Here is a 22064-nt window from a genome sequence, read left to right on the forward strand (position 1 = left end):
GAAATGACCACCCTCCAGCAACCATTACCTGCCTATGACTCCAAAGGTCTCCCAACCAGCTTTAACAAAGAACAGGGGCTGCAGACCAAATTGCTTATTATAAACCCCAGCTCCGCCTTTCCCAGTCCCAGGACCTTAGACTGCTCTACTCTTCAATTTCCAAAAGTATAAGAAGAGAGTAACTGTAGAGGGCATGAGGTCCCGTGCTCACAGATAGCACTAGGGGAACCAGGAGTGTTAAGCACACAGGCTTGTTTCTTTGGTGGAAGGAATGCTTTGTTCCTTTGTAAACAGAACCCATTCCTAGGGGAAATGTCTCATACACTGTGCAGCTTGGTGACCTCTAGGATGACTGCATGAGATCCTCCCCTAGGCCTTAAGCTGTAGAACCCATCCTTATCAAAAAGGTGACATGTCCTTCGTAAGAGTTTCGATGCAGTAACCAGGAAATGTTTTTCGAAAGCGGTCAGGTATTTAAATATGTCTAAACTAACCTGCCCAGGGACAGCGTCTAGCAGTTTGAGCCGCATTTCCTTCTTGCCTCATGCGGATCATTTCTCTGCTGGTTGTGGTGTTTACAGGGCCCCCACAGATGGTAGCATCTAACATGGTAGGCTTCTGCAAAGCCTTGGCTGGTGCACGGCTCAGACTGAGCAGCATGAGGTGGGCACCTTAGACGACTCACGGGCACATCGTCACCTTCTTGGTTATTTTATCTTCATTGTTTTTCTTTTCTTTTTTTTTTTTTTGAAAGCTTAAATTGAGAAAGGCTTTATTTTTTAAGACAAAGCAAACGCCACAGCAAAGCGTTCATTGAGTTTTATAAGAAACAAAACAAAACAAAACTGCACTCTGGTGTCAAAAACGGAAACCATTTTAGAACCACTGCTTATGGTGACAGGGATGCCTGGACATCTAAGAAGCCGTTGTGAGTTTGTAGCTATATGGAAATGCGTGAGCAACATGAAGTAATGGCAGATGGGGCGTCACGCCTTCAGACCTTTCCCCACTCTTTGTGTGCTCGCTCGCTCTGCTGAGTTAGTCAGCAGGCAAATGCACAAAGAACTCAGTATCAAAGAATACTTCCAAAGGCCAAAAGTAGATTCAAGGTCATGGCTAAAATGACCCCAGAGGTTGGGGGGAGGCTATCAAAAGCCATATTTCACAAAATGCCAGGCACTAAATCTACTCACACATGCTTGCAGTAGAAAAAGCAATGCTAATCTTAATAGAGGCTGGTCTTCATGATGCATGGGAACTCTTGCTCACTGACCTTTCCATCTCGATCAGCCTCATCAGCCTTTTCTCATCAGTCAAGTTCTCACCTAGCTCCTTGACCATACACTTCAGATTTTTAAAGGGTATTTTTCCAGTTTCATCATCAGCAAAGAGCTTGAAAGCTTTCAGGATTTCTTCTTTGATGTCTTTCTCAGACATTTTCTGAGTCATTACTGTCAAAAAGTCACTAAAGTTCATTTTTCCTGTTCCTTCTTTATCAGTTTCACTTGTCATTTTTCTTGATTTCTTCTTTCTTGGGTTCAAAGCCCAGGGCCCTTGATGTCTATAGTTCCAGTTCCATCAACGTCAAAGAGATCAAAAGCTTCCAGGGTTTCCTGTTTCTGTTCTTCAGTAAGTTCAGGCTTAGGGTTCACCCTTTCTTTCTGGCCACTAGATGCCATGTTTGTCTTCCTAAACTTAGAGGCCATCACCAAAGGGACTCTGCAACTGGTTGTTAAGGCAACAGCGTACTCTAGCTTCTTTGGTTACTCTCTCCAATCTCATTAACTCTAGGTCTAGCACGGTTCCATATCTGACTTATAGATGAGCATTATGAGCTGCCTATTATACCTTCTAAAAGCAAAATGTATTGATAATACATTTTGTTGACATTTTTACTGCTGTGACATAATACCTGACCTGAGCAATTTAGCTCATGGTTTCCAGGGTTTCAGTGCACAGTTCTTGGCTCTCTTATTTCTGGGCCTATAATGAGACAGCACAGACAGCAGTCAGAGTGTGTGATATTGGTGCTTAGCTCATGGAGTAAAGAAAGAAGAAAGGTGTTGAGGGAGAGGGGGACATCTTGGACCAGGATATGGGCTCCTAGAGCCTGCACTATGCTTGAAAGAGAGCAGTAAATGTCAGTCAGTAAAAGTGCTTGCCTGGCAAGCCTGAGGACCTGAGATCAATCCCAAAGCCAGGCATTCACTGGAGATGCAGCTCAATGGTAGAACACTTGCCTAGTACACATGAGGCCCTGAGTTCAACCCATGTGTATATGTATATATATTCATATCTACACACATATACATATAGGTATACATAGAGAGGCAAAAACTAATATATATGTATACACACATATGTACATATAGATGTACATACATACACACATGTATATGTACATCTATATGTACATATACTATATGTATATAGTATATTCTCCAACACCATGCCTGTTTGTTTGCTTCCATGTTCCCTGCCATTATAATTATGTTTTTCATGACATTACAAAAGTGAGTAAAACACCGTGTGTGTGTGTGTGTGTGTGTGTGTGTGTGTGTGTACACCATCATGCTATGCATATGTGGAGGCCAGAGAACAACTTGCAAAAGTCATTTCTCTCCTTCCACTATGTAGGTCCTAGAAATCTAACTCAGGTCTTCTGGCTTGGCAGCGATCATCTTTATCTACTATACCCCAGTCCCTCACCTTAGATGATGTCTGAGTTTAACATCAAGACCTTTATAGAGAAAATGCTTCACTTTCAAAATGTGGCTCTAACAGTGGAAATATCAGTGGGTTTGGCAGGCCAGGGAAGGAGGTATTTTTAGATCAAGCCCTGCCAAGAGTCTGGGCCTTCAGGCCCAGCCAGTCCCCTGCCATGTGCTGAACACCAATAAGGGACTTTTCATTTCCTATTTGCTGCCATAGTATATTGCCACATACTTAGCAGCTTAAACCCAAGCACATCTATGATGTCATGTTTCTGGAGGTCAGAAGTCCAGGGACAAAGGGGTCCCCTGCTTAGCGTCTCACAGGCCTGCACTTCTTTGGGGAAGCTCTAGAAAAGGTCTGCTTCTGAGGTCATGCTGCAGGCTGAATTCCCTTCAAACAGTTGTAGGCCTAAGGTCGTGCACAGCTGAAGGCTGGTTTCCTGGCCTCCTCCATGCCTAGGCTGTTGGGTGCTCCCACGCTTTCCCAGTAAGCTCTGCAGAAAGAGCGTAGTGGCTGCTGCGCTCTGACCTCTCCCGCTAACCCTCTCTGGCACAAGTCACAGAAAGTTCTCTTCTCTTTGGGTTTGTTTTATTTTCCAAGAGTATCTGAAAATGGATCTAAGGTCCCATGTGTGCTAAGGAACCACTCTACAGCCCAGCCTGTTCTCTGCTTGGTGGAGCTCCTGTGAGTCTACTGAACCAGTAGGACAATCTTCTTAAGATCTATAACCTCAACCATACTGCAAAATGTCTACCATGGAATACAACTCAACTTCTAGGTTCCAGAAACTAAAATATGTACATATTTGGGGTACCCCCTACCTACCACACCCAGCAAGGAGGCAAAATTATGGGATAGTTTTGCACTGCTACTTTGCACAGTAACTGGTGGCAAAGGTCCTAACTTCCTGAGTTCCAGTTCTGTCTCAGTTGAGGCAGAGTGAGAGCCAGGGCTTCACAACCTTGCCATTATCCGATCTTACACTTTCATCTTATATATATATAAACTTAGATGCAGCAAGGAAAATTATCAGCTCATCTGACACATATGACAGTGCTGCTGCCACATGCACGGGTTCCTCGGAGCACTCCTGTGTCCTGTGTAAACCTGGAGAAGTCCCTAGCAGAAGGAAGCAGTTACAGCAGGGATGATTAATGATTCAGACTCTGGAGCCAGTTGCTTGTTCTTAGTTCATAACTTATCTATTTATTTGTGACCCTGAGCAAATTACTAAGCTGTGTTTCAGGAGCTTCCACCATCCCTATCACTTCATGAAGTGAGTGTTGTGGTCCACACCTACAGTCTCAGAACTTGGGGTTATGGGCAGGAGGATGAGAAGTCCAAGGCCATCCTCATCCTCCACTGTATAGTGAGCTTGAGGAAAGCCTGTGGATGAATGAACGAGTGTTTGGAAAAATAGATCAATACGTTAAAAAGAAGAATAGTAACAGCTACTCCATGCCTGCTACAAGAAGTGAGCTTAGGAGCCTGGCAGCTGCTGCAGCCCTTCCTCCACCTCACCACCAACCACCGCATTCCTGTCTCCTGCTGGGCCTTCCCCGACCTCTTTACATAAGTAATCGTGATTCCTCTTTGTGTGCGCAGGTGTGTTTTCCTCCCATGACAGATGGGAAATGCATCCGAGCTGTCAGGTAGAGAGGAGTTGCTTACAAGCCACTGTCCATTACTTTAAGTCATGAAGAATTCATAAGCACGTGGTCTCCCTGAGGATGAAGGCTGGCTCCTCCGGATGCCATGCTCCCCGCTTGTCCCTTCTGAAGAGGGAAGGCCTGAGGTCTGACAGTATCAGGTGTTGCTATGGGTGCACAGAAGTGAAATGCCCAGACCTGTAAATGGATATGGCCTCCTTGGAGTGCAGCGTGGGCAGGAGTTATTAAAGTCAAGAATGAGCACATCTCCTGACCCAGCAGTTTGACTTCTCAGAAGATACTTTAGACACACCTGTCCAAGAAGTCAGGGAGAAGGAGGGATGGCCATAGTGATCTCCAGGATCACAATATCTGAGTGGCCTAAGTTCCCACTGAGTCAGAAAGATGCAACACTCCTCACACACTGCTTCCACATTGCAACCAATGAGCAATTGGATCCAAAAGGAAAATTACAATGTCATTTATAATCACCTAAAACCTAGTAAAGCTAATAAAGTTAATGAAATGAAATCTATAACATACTGATGAGAAAATTATCAAGTACTGGTAGAGCTAAGTGGAGATGAATACTATGTTTATGAAGCAAAACACAAAAATACAAAGCTCAAATGAAACCTCACAAAACTTGACTCCTAATGAATCATAGATATAAATGTAAGATGTAAAACTATAAAGAATTTAAAAAAAATGTAAGAGAAAAGTTTCATGGCTTCATGTTAGCTAAAGCACTCCTGAATACAACTTCAAAAGCACAATCCCAAGGAGAAAAACATGGCAAGTTGAACTTCACCAAACTTCAAAACCTTAGTTTTCTGGAAGAACCAGTTAAGAATCTGGAAACATTGTCATAGCCTATGAGGAAAAACAAAACCCAAACCCAAAACAACCAATAAAAACAGGATCATGCAAAACCTTTTAAAACTTAACTAAATGCCCCAATTCCAGGGCCATGGAGATGGCTCTGTGGGTAAAGGTACTTGCTGCCATGCCTGGAGACCTGAGTTTGAGCCCCAGGTTCCACATGATGTAGGGAGGGGAACTGACTCCTACAAATTGACCTCTCACATCAATGTGTATACAGTGGCATATAAGCACTCGTACGTATATGGGTCCCAAATTAAAAAAAAAAAATTTTTTTAAATACCATTCCAAAGTGGGTCAAAGGTATGAAGAGGCACATGAAGTCTAGATAAGCATATAAAAAGATGTGCAGTGCCTTTGGCCATGAAAGAAATGCAAAATAAAGCAGCTACTAGTATGAACCAAACACTTTTCAGACCTAGGAAGAATTGGCATACTGTCTGTTTTTTATGAATTGCTGGTGGGAATCTAGACTTATGTAGCAACTCGAAACAAATTTGGTTGTTCTTTTTTTAGATTTATTTATTTTGTTTTATATGTATGAGTATTTTGTCTGTAGGTATGTATGTGTACCACATGCATGCCTCATGCTTCAGGAGGTCAAAAGAGGGCATTATATCCCCTGGAAATGGAGTTCCGGATGGCTATGCACTGCCATAGGGAGCCAGGTTTGGGCCCTCTCCAAGAACAGCTCTTAAGTACTGGGCACTCCAGCCCCTGGCGGTTTCTTACATTTTAGACATACAGGGACCACAGTGGTGGTTTAAGAGGTTACAGTGCTTGCTGTGCAAGCCTGATGACGTAAGCTCCATCCCTGGAACTCAAGGTGAAAGCAGAATGAAAGAACCATCTGCACAAAGCTGTGTTAGCATCTGCATGTGCACAGCATGGTCTCTGCACACACACAACCATAGCAACAGTGATACACTTTGAACGTTAAAATGTGCACGTTCCCTGAGGCCCAGACATTGCCTTCCTGTACATTCCTATTAAGCATGAAAGTGCATGCTGTGCTGAATCCTGTTCATGAACTGCCATAGCAGCTTTATTTGTAATAACTTCAAACCAGAAACAACCCAAATGACCTTCAACAGATAAGTGAATGAACCAGCTCTTACTTGGCAACAGGAAGGAATTAACATTGATATATTCAACCACTTGGTTAGCTCTCCGGGACATTATGCCAAGAGAAAAAAATCCAATAAAAAAGGTTAAATACTACGTGATGTCATTTTTATTAAATATCTCAAAATGAAAAACTAATAGTGATTGTCAACAGTGGTACTCAGGGTTTAGGATTGGGACCAGTGTGAGCAGCGTGACAGTCAAGGGGGCAGATGGGAAGTGAGGTCAAGGAGAACAATGGTAGAGTCCATGGTGGTGGCAGGCGGAGTCCCTAATACTGATGGTGACAAGGACAGTGCTGACTTGTCTGCAGGATGAAGTTCTAGAGTGTGTTCCATTGAAAGAGGGACAGTGACTGCAGGAAAACAGTGATTGCATGTGAGCAGCTGAACACGTGGAAGGGGTGATTCCGCCAGAGTCACTTCTGCTTAAAAGGCCCTGCTTTGAACACCTAAGCCCAGGTGAAAAGAGCAGAGCTACATGGGGACTATGATTTCAACAGCTTCTAAACCTATTTCAAGATTCAAGAACTTTCAAAACTTTAAGGTAGCTTATTTATAAAAGCTTGGGGACAGAGACATAACAATATATGGTGATTAGAATGGGCAAGTTGTGTTTGGGGCCAGTCCTGGATTACTATTGTTTCCCCATGCCGTACACCGTGTACAGCAAATAGAAGGGAACATGGGACTCTTGGGTACATGGAGATCCTGTGCGCTTGGGCATAGATGAGACAGAGCAGACCTGGGTCTTCATGCTCAGGGCCCCTACTGTAATACCATGAGCTTGGGCCCCTGGCTGAGAAGGGCTCCTGTCTCTTGTCATAGGGGAATGAGTGGCAGAGCTGGCAACTCCTAGAAGAGTCCTAAATAGGTGGTGAGGTATCAGACACAAGCTGGCCCAGGCTTGACAGCAGGCAAGATCGCTCCAGGGTTCCACTCTGACCTAGGCTGGGCATAAGGGCCCTCCAGCAAGCTGCCTGAAGCTCTGAGTTTATTGCCCTCTCCACTCTCAAGAGCCCCTTGGGTTTGAGTTTGGATTCCTTCCTAGTTGGGACAAGTTGCTTCGCCCCATTGCAACCTCTTTGCTTATATCTGTTAACTGGGTATCATATCCTCTTAGCTTGCCAGACTCCTGTGAGGATTAGTGTTGTTAAAGTCAAGGGCTCAGGGTTAGGCCTGTTTGTTTCAGGGCACATGATACATTTTACCTTTTTTCTGTAAGGGGCACACCAGGTGCCAATGAAAGCCAGCTCTAGCATTCTGAACGGATTGGCTCTTCCTATTGGTCCTTGGCAGAATTCTCCTTTGTATCCACCTGAAAGCAAGTCACACCAGGCCTCAGTGTGATGTCTGAGGAGTTCAGAAACCTGAAAAGAGCAGCCAGTGAGGCCAGTGAGACACAACCCATTGGTAATAAGTCAGGCTGCCAGGATTCATGTTCCAACTCTGTTCTTTATTGAATTGTATGGACATCTTACTTAAGGTCTTAGAGTCTATTCTAAAGTACGGATGAGTCGGTCCTGATGGCACAAGCCTGCAATCTCCACTTCTTAGGAAGCTGAGGCAGAAGGATCAGGAGTTGAAGGTCTGCCTGGGCTACTGAGCGTGTCCTGCGTAAATTGGCTGAGCCTCTCAAAAGTTAATATAAAAAAGCCTGAGATGAAAGCTCTGTGGTAGAGCACTTGCCCAAGCATGCGTGAGTCTCAAGAGTTTGATCTCCAAAATAAACAAACAAAATCACATAAAGTAAAATGCAGGTGAAAGCTGCCTGCTCATAAGACTATGAGAGTATTAAATTTGAGTATATACACTGTAGGAAAAGCCCTAAGCATCATGTTGGGACACCATCTTCATTTAATGTCTGCACAGGTAGAAAAGGGCACAGACATTTGCAGATGTTTTTAGCTTCAGGAACTGCTCCTGCCACCCACTACGCCATCTCTGGGAATCACTTTCCCATCAGGATGAGGCAGCTGTACTTGCCTGTGGTCCCATGGGAAATATCCTTTAAGGAGAATACAAACTGTCTATCTGGGTTACCTGCAGTCTCACCAGATGCATTCCCTGGAAACTGGGCCCCAGCGATCTAGACCCAATGGCTTTGTCAAGCCAAGATAACATCCTGTGTGTCCTCAGATGCCCCAAGAGTCGGGTAGATGCCCAGGCATGGTAGGGAGGGAGGAGTGAGCATGCTTGTGATTGGCCAGCAGGCCAACTTCACCTGGCATAGAGAGGAGAGGAACTCGGTGTTCCTGGTCTGAGAGTGTGGTTTTCTGCTGCCTTCTGCTCTGCCCAGATTTCTGAATCTTACTGAATAGCCAAGACTCAGAAGCCACCAGAAGCCACACAAGGAAATTGGACCAAAGCCCTTGTTTTTCAGTAAGAAAACTAAAATGTATTGCAGTTAGCCACATCACTGCAGTCTGCCAATACCCTGGATGATGTGTGATGCCCTCTGCCCTCTGCCCTCTCTGTCCTCTGCCCTCTGCCCTCTGCCCTCTCTGCCCTCTCTGCCCTCTCTGCCCTCCTCTGCCCTCCTCTGCCCTCCTCTGCTTAGTCAGAGACATTCAGGTCTGCTGAATGTTTCTGGTTCTGCTAGTTTCTGATTGTGGGAGCTGTGTTGCCATGGAGGCCACCTCTTTCTGCCTTCACTTCATCATCTGTGAAACAGGATAACACAAACCTCTCAGACTGCTTGTAGGATGCATTGAGGCTATGCAAGGATCATGGCTGAACATTGTAGGCAACACAAATGAGAGACAGCTCAGAAAATTTAGTTAAGCTGTTTGCCTACTCCAGGCCATATGCCAGCTGTAGGCCCTGTACCTGCTCACTTTAGTTACCTTCCTACCAGCCTCTGGAGGTCGGAAGTACACCATCATTACTTTACAGAAAGGAGACAGAGCCATAGACTAGTTGAGAAACTCCCTCAGATCCAGCAGCCTGGATCCTGGGTTGGTGGGTTGGTAGCCTTACGTTTCCCATGAGACCTCAAAGGAGTCAAGCAGAACCCCTCCAAGCACCTGATAGCATACAGCACACATTAGTAAAACACTAAGCATTAGAGAGCCAGGGAGGCTGAGCATGGGACCTGGAGACAAGAGACACCCTAGAGCTATAACCACAGGCATCTGTCCTTGCTTTCCACATGGTTTGAAACAGTGTCTCTTGTTTCCCATCACAAATGCCTGGCTAGCTGGCCTGTGAGCTTCTGGGGACCTTATCATCTGTCTCTCATTTTTCTGTAGGGACATTGGATTACAGAGTACACTACCATATCTGGTTTTATTGTGGGTTCAAATCCATGTCCTCGTGTTTCAAGAGCAGAACTTTACCCACTAAACCATCTTCCCTCCCCTTAGCTTGGGTATTTGATTATAAGGTCAGGAGTTTGTGCCATTGTGATTCTAGAGACCTCACTGCTGGTATACAATGGCAGGCCATCTTGCAATGCTCACAACAAACTCAAAGAATTCTCCTGCTCCCAAAGGCCAGCAGCCCCCTCACTGATGAACTTATACATTAAGAAACCTGCAGGGAGTAGCTGAGCAGGTAGCTCAGTTGATAAAGTGCTTGGACATGATCTCAGAACCGACAGGGGAGAGTATCTGGATGTGGAAGTATGCGCCTATAATCCCATATTAGAGAAGCGGAGAAAGGCAGGCACCCTGGGCTTCCTACAGCCAGGCTGACTACCTGGTGAGCTTCAGATCACTGAGAAACCCTGTCTCAAAAAAAATTTAAGGTGGATATCACCTGTGGAATGACACTCAAGGCTGTCCACACACATATATACCTGTGCACACATAAGCACATGTACACACACACACATACACACATACCTTTCTTGTGACTTCAGGTGAGGCTCATGTAGCTGTGTACCTCTCTTCAATTGTCTGATAGGTAAGAAATAGGATTTCATTAAATCCATATTCTCCATACTTTGATACATAGGAAATAGACATCATTTTAATAATAATACAAATTGATGTGTATTTAAAAATAGTACACCAGATTCATGATTGAATGAAAAGTATTTCTCTATTTAAGATAAAAAAAAAATGGAAAAGGGCCTCAAACTCGAGACAACTTCCTGAAAAGAACAGCAACTGCTCAGGCTTTAAGATCAACAATCAATAAATGGGACCTCCTGAAACTGAAAAGCAAAGGATACTGTCAACAGACTGGGAACAGACTAGAAAAGGATCTTCACCAACCCTATATCTGACAGAGGGCTAATATCCAGAATATATAAAGAACTCAAGAAATTAGACACCAACAAACCAAATAATCCAATTAAAATATGGGGTACAGAGCTAAGCAGAAAATTCTCAACAGAGGAATCTCGAGTGGTGAAGAAACACTTAAAGAAATGCTCAGCACCCTTAGTCATCAGGGGAGTGCAAATCAGAAAGACTCTGAAATTCTATCTTACACGGATCAGAATGGCTAATATAAAAAAAACTCAAGTGGCAACACATGGTGGAGAGGCTGTGGAGAAAGGGGAACCCTCCTCCACTGCTGGTGGAAGTGCAATCTTGTACAACCACTTTGGAAATCAATCTGGCACTTTCTCAGAAAACTGGGAATATCACTACCTCAAAATCCAGCTATACCATTCCTGGGCATATATCCAAAAGATGCCCTGCCATTCAACAAGGATATTTGCTCAACTGTGTTCACAACAGCTTTATTTGTAATAGCCAGAATCTGGAAACAACCTAGATGTCCCTCAGCGAAGGAATGGATACAGAAATGTGGCACATTTACACAATGGAATACTACAAGGAAATGATGAAATTTGCAGACAAATGGATTAAACTAGAAAATGTCATCCTGAGTGAGATAACCCAGAAACAGAAAGACACGCATGGTATACACTCACTTATGAGCAGATATTAGCTGTATAATATAGGATAACTATACTAAAATCTATAGACCTAAAGAAACTAAACAACAAGGAGGACCCTAGGGAGGATACTTAAATCTCATTCAGAATGGCAGACAAGATAGACACCAGAAGCGGTGGAAGAGAGGAAATGGGATGGGAACCTACTACAGAGGGTCCTCTGAAAGGCTCCACCCAACAGGGAATCAAAGCAGATGCTGAGACTCACAGCCAAATTTTGGGCAGAGTGCAGGGAGTCTTATGGTAGAAGGGGGGAATAGAAGGACACAGAGTTGACAGGATCCCCACCAGGAAACCAACAAAGCTAAAAAACCTAAGCTCAGGAGTCCATAGACTGATGCACCAACCAAAAGCTATGCATGAAGAAGACCTAGACCCCCTGCTCAGATGTATCCCATAGGCATCTCAGTCTCCATGTGGATTCCCAAGTAAGGGGAGCAGGGGCTGTCTCTGTCATAAACTCGATTGCCTGCTCTTTGATCACTTGCTCCTGGCGATGTCCTGATGAGACTTGATAAGCTATGGGCAGATGGCACAGAAAGAGAACTCCCCCTTTCAGTGGACTAGGGGAAGGGGTAGGTGGGAAGAAGGAGGGAAGGTGGGACTGGGAGGAGTTGAGGGAGGGAACTTCAATCGGGATATATATTGAATAAATTGTAAAAAATAAAAATAAAAAATAAAAAAATAGATAAAACCAAAGAAAGTACAGTCGTCCTTTGTGTCTCTGTAGAGCACTGGTTCCAAGGACTCTCCTCAATGCCAAGATGAATTGATGTTCAAATCCCTGATATAAAGTGCTACAGTGAACCTTACAGCTAAAGTCTACACTGAACCTTTTCTGAGTGCTTATACCCAACACAAAGCAAACACTTATAATCTCCACAGTGTATAGTTTAGGGAACTATGACAAAAAATGGTTGTGTGTAGATAGCACAGATATGACTAAAATATTTTCAATCATTAAATCACAGGTAATAAGTTGGAGTAATACTGTGTGTAACACATGACTTGTGTATCTATTTACCCATCAACCACCCTTCCATAACCAATTATCTAACCTCTATCAAGCAGTCTTCCATCTATCAATCAATTTTCCCTATATCAAATCAAATATCAATGTATCTATCTACATCTCTATCATCAATCACCTAGCTATCTTCTGTCTACCTATCTTCTGTAATTCATTCATCTGTCAACTATCTAGTTATTAATCATATATCAGTCACCCATTTATCTCTCATCTATCTGTATCTATATGGAGTACCTCTATCTATCTACTTATCTATCTATCTATCTACCTACCTATCCATCTACCTACTTACCTACCTACCTACCTACCTATTTATCTTGGTCTTTGTTTCTTTGTCCTAATTTGACCACAGCTCTTGAAACCCTTGTACTCTTCTAAGTAATATGAATAAAATTGTTACATCTGCATTTTGCTTTTTTTTAAACCCCAGATGCTGAAACAGACCCAGAGTGATAAAAGTGTTATTCATCATGCTCCCTTTTCAACCACACCTGAGTCCAGCCCAGGAAAGGCTCCCTCCTCTACAAGATGCCAGTTGGTCCCTACACAGCTTCTATCATGCATTGGTTTTTGGTTTTTGGTTTTGTTTTCTTTTCTTTTTCTTTTTTTTTTTTTTTACTGCTACTTTGCACAAATCTCCACACTTAGTCTTCGGTGAAGCAGTGCAGGTCGGTGGGATTTTAGACTGTGCTGGGTCGAAAAGGACACTGTCCTCGGGTTTACACAGTGTTGATCATGGAGCGTGCTGGTGGGTGTCATACTTAAATCTGACCTGTTCCTCCCCTCCTGCTCTTATTTCCAGAGCTTGTTCCCCATCTGGTGCAGTGTTGGGAGGTTATGGTGCTTTTAGGAGATAGGAAAACCTGGAGGAAGTGGGTCACTGGGAACAGGCTTTTGCAGGTTCTGACCTGCACAGGCTCTCCATTCCCTGTGCACCTTGACGCCACACACTCCTGTGGCAGGCTGTACTATTTCACACTGTCTTCCTGCTGTAATACTGTGAGCCCAAATACACATTGTCCCCCTAAAGTTGTCTCTGCCAGGTGTTTTGTCACTGACACGCTGATCGAGGAAGCAGACTCCTGATGAGAGGGAGGGACTTCCATCTCTCCGGTACACACGCTCTTCTGTTCTTGCCATAGAACACAAAGCAAGAAGCCCTCCGCAGAAGGAGGCATCTAGAACAATACATCAAATAAACTTCAGTGCTTGATAAATTGTCTGGCCTCTAGCATTCTGTCATAACAGCATGAAACAGACCAGCATGACTCTCACCATCTGACCCTTTAGGCCAGCCCCACACCTAAAACACTGTGCAGAGTTTCGTAGTGACTGCTCCCTCCATTCATCTTGCTACACCCTAAGAAGTTAATTATCTCCTCATGGTACTATTCACATCATCTACTTTTTTTTTCCTGGAAACTCCAGAAATTGGGCTTCTTTATGTGAAGTATCCTAACATTTTAATGTTTGCAACAAATTGAGATTTTTTTTTTAAAGCACCAATAACAAAAAGCTATTACAACCAAATAGAGCCCATCTGTAGAACAGGTGTGGCCAGTGGGCTTGGGTCTGTCTCAGCTGTGCCACTGAAGTCAATGACATGCCATGGTAGGGCACTGAGGTGTCCCTGTCTTCAGAAGGGACATGACAGTCCCCACATTGTGCCACTGAGTTCAATGGAGTGATGGCAATGTGCAGCATCGGACACACAGCTAGCACCTGGTAGGTCTTCATTGTTATGACAACAAGGACATTAACAAGCACCAGGACTCTGGGAGGCAGAGATGGAGCAAGGCAGACTGATCTCTTGGAGTTTGTCAGGTTTTATGTGTTGTGAAGACACTGGGGAAGATACACAAAGGCCAATGCACATGAGATGAGAACTGTGGGTGTCCTCTAGAGTGAAAATGGCTCCTGAGAAAGTCTCTTTCTCAGAAGTGAGATGCTGTGTGTGTGTGCATCTATGTCTACATGTGGGGGCCCAGAGGACAGCCTCAGGTGTTGCGCCTCTGGAGACACACACCTTGTTTTTGAGACAGAGTCTCATTGGCTTGGAACTCACCAAGTAGGCCACAGCGGCTGGCCAGAGATCCCCAGGGATCCTCCTATCTCTGCCTCCCTCACACTGGGATGTTAAGTGCATACCATTCTATCTGACTTCTCTTTGTGTAGGAGTTCCAGAGATGGAATTTAGCTCCTTGTGCTTACAAGGGAAGCTCATCATGGACTGATTCATCTCCACAGCCCCAGAGGTAAAAGTTAAAATATTTTTTGAAGATTTTTTTTTTACTTTTGTGTGTGTGTGTGTGTGTGTGTGTGTGTTTGTGAGGACATATGAACGTGAGCATAGGTGCCGTTGAGGCCAGAAGAGAGTGTCAGAGCCCTTAGAGCTAGAGTAACAGGCAGCTGTGAGCCATCCAACATGGGTTCCAGGAGCCAAACTTTGGACCTCTGCAAGAGCAGCAAGCACTCTTAATCACTGAGCCACTCTGGAGCTCCCTTTAAAAATCTTGTAATGTACTTTTGTACGTTCTACATGCTCACAGGCCTCTGGCTACCACTGCTATGTTGGATGCTACGCATTGCTTCCTTGAGGAGACACGATTCCTTGAACTGACACCTTTCTGTTGAGAAATAACCCAGCAAGATAAAGCCACCCTTAGCACTGGTTCTTCTTTCTATAGAGCATTTTAAAGACTTACTTTATTTTAAGAGTATGAGTATGCAAATGTGTGTGCCGATGCTTACTCTCAGAAGCCAAAGCATGGGGGACCTGCTCTGTCACATCACACTATTCTCTTGAGAGCAAGCCTCTCATTAAATCTGGAGCTAGCCAGGCAGCCTGCAAACTCCTGTCTCCACCTCCACCACACCACCCCTCACCCACAGCAATAAGGTTATAGAGTCTGATGCAGCTACAGCAGCCTTTTAGGCAGGTGCTGAAGGTAGGGTGTCAGTATCATACATAGGTGCTGGAGATCTTAACAGGTTCTCATGATTACACAGCAAGTGTTTCTGCCCACTGAGCCATCTCTTCCATGTGTATGTGTGTGTGTGTTTGTGTATGTGTGTCTGTGTCCATGTGCTGTGTATGTGTGCACGGTATACACAGGTATGTGTGTGTATGCGAGCACACACATGCAGTCACCTGTGCATTTTCACAAAGGAGGACATTCTGTGATCTGGTATGTCTCTTACTACCTTAGAGACAATGTCCCTTACTAACCCAGGAGCTAACCTGGCAGCCTGCCAGCCTCAGCAAGCCTCAGTGCCATGCCCACACTGCATTGGGCTTACCAGTGGATGCACTGTATGGAGGTGCTGGTATATAAAGTCCGGCCCCCATTTCTAAGAGCAAGGCTCTTACTCTTTGGGCCATCTCCTCAGTTTCCAGAGGCTGTTTTTTGCCATCATGAACATGGAGCCAGGAGCTTGCTTGATGTGCACCAACATTTTCCAAGTCTTCTCCTTCTGTGGGGACTTGGTCTCATCGTGGGAAGAAACAGCTTCAGTTAGGGGCCGTGTGCTGCTCTACCGCTCACTATTCTCTTTGCGCCCTTGGCTGAGTTACATCTACCTTTGGACCTAAGTTGGCAAGGCAAGAGTGTTGGACTGTGGATTTGCTCTCTAGGGTTGCGATGACAAATGACTGCAGGCTGGGTGGCTAAAACAACAGAAGGGTATTTCTTCAGTTCTGAAGGCTGGAGGCCCAGGCCCACAGTGTGAGAGGGGCCTCCCTCCTTGGCTTTCCTGTATCCAATTGTCTGTGTCTAACCACCTTCTATACAGATATCATTCATATTGCATTAGGAGCCAGCCCATGACTTTACTTTAGTCACCTCCTTAGAGATCTGGTTTCCAAATACAGTCGCTTTCTGAGCTACAGGGAAAGGGATCACGACTCTGGTCATAGTTTATGTAACAGAGCAGACCAGCATTATCAAGCGTTTGGGCACTGGCTCCTGATGAGAGTGGCTTCGTGTCATATGCAGAAGCAGACCTTGTGGAACCATTAGACATTCTTGGAACATAAAAAGGAGTGTAAAGTTTAATGTTGATAGGACTTTAGTTTTTCTTGTCGCTGTGTTTTATTTTATTTTGCTGAGGGTTTGATTTTATTTTGTTTTGTTTTGAGACAGGATCTTATCATAGAGCTTATGCTGGCCTCTAACTTGCAAATCTCCTACCCAAAGTTTCTGAGAACTGGAATTATAGGTGTACACTGCTATGCCTGTGATGCCTTTAGTATACCTTTGACACATTTTAATGAAAAGGGAGCATAGGCCCCTAGCAGAGGTCCAGCAAGTAACCCACAGCTGTATAAGTCACCTGCAGCTGTGTAAGAAATTACCCTCAAATTAAGTGACCTCAGAAGACTACTCATGACTTAGACTAGTGTCCATAGGTCAGACACTTGGGAGCATCTTAGAGGAGTGGTTCTGCTTCATGGTCTCTCATGAGGTCATGGTAACCTCAAGGCCTAATTGAACTAGTAGATTCACCTCTAAGTTGGCCCAGGGTGGTGCTGGAAGTTGGTAGCAACTCTCAACCCCGTATCATCTGGGTATCTCCCAGGCTGCCTGGGAGATAACATGCTACCTGCCTGGCTCCAGAATCAGCAACAGAGCGAGCCAGGGAGCACATGGGAAGCAATGTCAGACACCATCACTCACAGTTCTGTTCTGTCAAGAGGCTGTGAAATATGGAGGACCCAGGACAGTCCTGTTCACTGCAGAGGAGACTGATACAGAGACCTGAGTAGCAGTGGGTGAGGCTCACTAGGGACCATCTCAGAGGTTGCCACTCCAGAGGGTGTCACAAGTCCTGCTTTCTGATTAGCTTTAAAGCCGTAAACAAAGAGTTAGTGTTGCTTGTTCTTTTAATTTATGAGCAATGTTGTGTGTCATATAACTGGTTTTCACTCAACAACATGCTTCTGAGAGCTCTCTGGGTTGCCATCTGGTACACCGCCTTAATTAAACAGCACACGTCACTTTATTTATTGGTGGCCATTTAGAAATCCCTGACCTTTGCTTTTATAACAGTGAAGGTTGAAAATCCTTTACAGATGATTCAAGGATAAGTAAGGAAGAGAAAGTGCTCAGTTTTAGGGTGCATGATTTCTTCTTTGATAGACAGGCCAATTGCCCATTAAAATAGTGATTTACATTCTCATTCTCCATTTCTCCACAACATCACTAGCTCCTGTTGCTATGAATTTTATTTTTTCCTATCTTTTGTTTTTGTTACTGTTGTTGTTGGTTTTGAGGTCTTCTTGTTTTTTGTATTGTGTATGGTTTGGAGAGGGACTTGCTGCATACCACATTCTGGTTTCGAATCCATGGTCTTCCTACCTCTGCCTCCTGAATTGTAAAATTACAGGTATGCACCATGACAACTGGCTTTTTTTTTTCCACCAGTTTGATAGATAGAAAAATGGTATGTCAATGTTCTTTTAGACAGGGTTTTATGTCCTTTTACTCAATAGGTAACAGGAATGACCTTGGACTTCTGGCTCTCTATCACCTGAGTGCTAAGATTATAGGCTTATGTCCCCACACCAAGTTTATGCAATGCTGGAGACAGAATACGGGACTTATTGTACAAACAAGCCACCAACTAAACCACACACCCAGGCCTTAATTATTTTTAACTATGTCTGAAAAGTAACACAGATTTCCATAAGCCCCCACAGGCACAATGCTTTCTGCTCTATGAGCTCAACTTTAGAAACCTCACGTAAGCACTAGCCTGCAGTCCATATTTGCATTTTGCACCTGGTTGGCTTCTATCAGTGTTCTCAGACTCCATCCACACTGTAGCATGGGACAGGATTTCCTTCCTTTGAGGCACTTGTCACACTTCCTTTATCTGTGTACCTACAGATGGGCATTTGGGTTGTCTCCATGTTTTGCCTATTGTAAACAATGGCTCCATGAACACAGGTGCACAGATTTCTTTCAATCATTTTGTATATATATCCAGAAGGGGATTGCTGGATTGTGCAGTAGCTCTATTTTTAATTTCTTGACACTCAATACTGTTTTCCACACCACTGTATTTGTTACATTCTCAGCAACAATGAGACAAGAGTTCTAGCTTCTGGGCTGGGTTATGGCTTGGTTGACAGAATGCCTGCCTGACGTGCAAGAGGCCCTGGATTCAACCCCTGGCACTGCATAAACTGACTGTGGTGGCACACACCTATAACCCCTGCACTCATGAGATGGCAGCAGGAGGATCAGGAGTTCAAGGGCATTTTAGGCCACATAGTTCAGGACCAGCCTGGGATCCATGGAACCCTTTCTCAAAGAGCTGTAGGGGTTTGGTTTTCCCACATGTTTAACAAGACCTATTACTTTTCTGTAATTGTTCTGACAACGGCGAGCCAATGCCTGCATTTCATGCCCCCCTGGGTTCCAGTGAAGCTGGGCATCCATACATTGTCCCACTTGGATGACAGAAACTTGCAGCTCTGGACAGCTAAAGTCTTCATCCTGAGCACAGGGCTAGATGGTGACAGAGCCCATGCAGAAAGCAGGGTGATGTGGTCCTAATCACAGTGTCTTCCCCAACATGTCACCCTGCCTTTCGGCTTGCAGTGCTTCTTTATGAAGAGAAAGGAGGGAAAGACTACGGCCCCTGCTTCTGAATTCCTGCTGCGCACACTGCAGACAAGTAGGGGAAGTGCACAGCATTGTTGTCCTTGGACTCAAAGGCCAAGCGGCCTTCTTCACCTAGGAGGAAGTGGCGCACAGCTAATGCCCTGGACGGGAAATGTGTGCCCAGAAGATTATAGCTCCATTGTGTGTGGCTGGACGCCTTCCACCGGCTTTGTTTATAGGACAGATTGTTTTTGCTAAGTTGTTTGCTCCGGTAAGCCTCCAAACTCTTGAGGCCCCCAGCCATAAAAAGGGTCAAATTTAAGGGCAGCACAGAACACAGGCAGGAAAGGTCTACAAAGGAGTTAGATCCCATGAGAGACCCCCGGAGCTCCACTGACAAAGCAAAAGCTCGTTTTACATTATCTGCTGAACTGGTGTGCCGCAAGTATTGGTCTTTCCTTCCCTCTTGGCCGTGGGGGCCGATATTCTTGTGTAACTGTCCACGTCCCACTACAACTCGCCGCTACACGCTTCCATATGTGCTGCTGGGATTTGAGGCATTTTCTTTGGTTTTCCTAATTCTTCCCTCCAGAAGTACCATGCACTCGGTAGCCTAAGCTTTCCTGCACCATTTGTTCCCAATCATGGAGCAGATGGAGTCTTCGGGGTGTAAGGTGAACACGCCCCACTGGGGCCTCGAGGGTGTTTCTCCTCGGGTGGTCTTGGCATTGTGCTCCTCTGACGGAGAACACATTGTGTCTGGCTTTCAGAGCAGATGCCAGCTGCGAACACCCACCCACCTCGCCACCCAGACCATCCTGTCTCCCAGCATTCCCCTTTCTTCCCAAACCTCAAGAATTTAGGCCAGTCAGTCTAGAAAAGAGAAATGTGGAAATGAAGCAGAAGGACTAATGTCTTACCATGGCTGCACATAGGCAGAGGCCACCCCAGTTCCTGAGACTATTACAGCAATCAGGAACATTACTAGATAAAGCATTCACCACACTGCTGGGGACCTTGAAGCATTCAAGAAGTGGTTCCTAGGACTGAGGGTGTAATTCACTGGTAAAGCACAAGGTCATGAGTTCAGTCCCAGCACAACAAAAACAATGTAAGTTCCTCTCAGCTCCTGAATGCTATCTTAAGCCAGACCTGCTACTGACAATCTTGCCAGGTTGAACCACAATAAACTAACTATAGTGTATTGATTAACATGTAGACACCTAGACCCAACTGTGAGCATCAGGGAAGGCTTCCTAGAGGAGGTGACATCTAAATTGAGACTGAAAAAATATTTCCTTCTGCTATTTAGGCAATCTCACCAAGAACAGTGTGGAACTTTGAGAGATTCCATTTGTTCTCCATGACTGCTGATGTGCCTAGCCAGGCCCTCATCCATTATCTATTCACTTATCCAATTCACAAAGTGTGAGTGAACACCTGTGGTGACAAGATAAACCTACATCCATGACAGTGTCCGTGGGAAGATGGAGAGGGCATATGTTCTAAGGTCCTACACATAGTATGCGCCCTTCCTTGTGGTCCTAATCAACTCTGATGCTCGTCTGCCTTCATTATGCTCGGGATGGATTTTGGTCCCATCTTAAAGTAAGATTGATGTGCAGGGACTGTATTAGTCAGAATTTGGAACACTATGGCAAATAGTTGAGAAATATATTTGACTCACGGTTTCAGACATTGGTTTCGGGCTCTACCAAAAGTCATGGAGGGAAAATGGAGTTGGGGGCACATTTCTTACCTTGTGGCAGGAGACAGAATGAGGAAGAATGTGATCCCCAAAGACAAACCCCTAGTGACTCACCCGCTTTTTATCCAATTAGACACCTGCCTTGCAATGTTTCCGAAACTTCGCAAACTAGGACCAGCATCTAGGAATTGCGAGCCAACGGGGTACAGACAAGAGTCAAGCCACAGCAGCAATTGTGTGCAGTCACAGCACTTTTCACTGTGTTTGTCTGCAAACGCAGGAGAAGCAGGAAGCCACTGTGATAGTAAAAGGGTGAACACTCTCTCTCTGCAGCTGAGGTATGTGAAGCAAAGACTCCTCCCTGGTGCCCCAAACCTGCTTTGACCCCCACTTCAGGCTCTGCCTATCGCTGACTCTTAGCCAAGAGAGACTGGAACTTCACCCAGAGACTTCATTGTCTCAGCATTGCACCCATCTCCTCTGTCTCGCACACAGTGGGAGGGAGGGAGAAGTGTGGAAAGGAGTCTCATTTGTTCACTGCTGCTCTGGTGAGCCCATGGCAGGGCCTCCTTTGTCCATGGTCACTTTCCTAGAAGACTGCAGTTGTCAAGCCTGCAACTTCAGGATTCCTGGACAGCTGTCTGGCCCTGCTGTCGATGCCACACTGTTCTCTGAGAGCAATCCATTTTGGCCCTCACCATCTCTGAGGTGAGATGGTGAAGGATCAGCCCCTGTCTCCATCCCTCCATAGGATCCATGGAACCTTCTGGAAACTTCTAAGTGCATGATCTAAGACCTCCCTCTGCCTAAATATGTTGTTTGCCAGTTTTATTTGAGTCTTTCCAGGATCTCACATGGGAAATAATGTAGAATCTTCCCAGTAGTTGGATTTTCCATACTCCACCTAACAATTCTGCCTTGGCAAGGTCAGCTCAAGTGGACATCTGAAGGCTGATTGCTTCCTGCCTCTCCCTCCCTCTTCTATATGCTGAGTTTCACTGGGCATATAAGAGTGGAGTGAGGGGTGGATTAGGATGATGCTCAGTCAGTAAAGTACTTGCCTTGCATACATGAGGACCAGAGTTTGATCCCCAGAATCAAAGAAGGCGTTGCACACTTATAATCCCAGGGATGGTGAGGCAGGGACAGGTGGACTCCTGAGGCTGGCTGCAACCCACCTATCCCACTCAGTGAGTTCCCAGTCAAAGACATAAGTGACTTCAGGAAAGAAGGCAGCTAGTGGCAGAACGTGTGGCTGTGGTGGCCCACATCTGAAAACCTAGCTTGCTACCCTAGCATTCCTCAGCATCGAGAAAAAGGAGAGAGAATGCTTGAATAGGAAGACCAGAACAGTCAGAAGAGGACGGCTTCTGAAATCAAGTTTCTTGAGTTCCCACTCAATATCCACCAGCTGGGAGCTAACTGTCTGACCTTTG

General features: G+C 45.0%; 1 pseudogene; it reads right to left on the reverse strand.

Moving 5' to 3' along the window:
- Positions 1-1225: 1225 nt before the first annotated feature.
- LOC110559022 (centrin-2-like) lies at positions 1226-1706 on the reverse strand (annotated as a pseudogene).
- Between the last annotated feature and the right edge of the window lie 20358 nt (positions 1707-22064).

This window comes from Meriones unguiculatus, chromosome 11, assembly GCF_030254825.1.
Source record: "Meriones unguiculatus strain TT.TT164.6M chromosome 11, Bangor_MerUng_6.1, whole genome shotgun sequence".
Lineage (NCBI taxonomy): Eukaryota > Metazoa > Chordata > Mammalia > Rodentia > Muridae > Meriones > Meriones unguiculatus.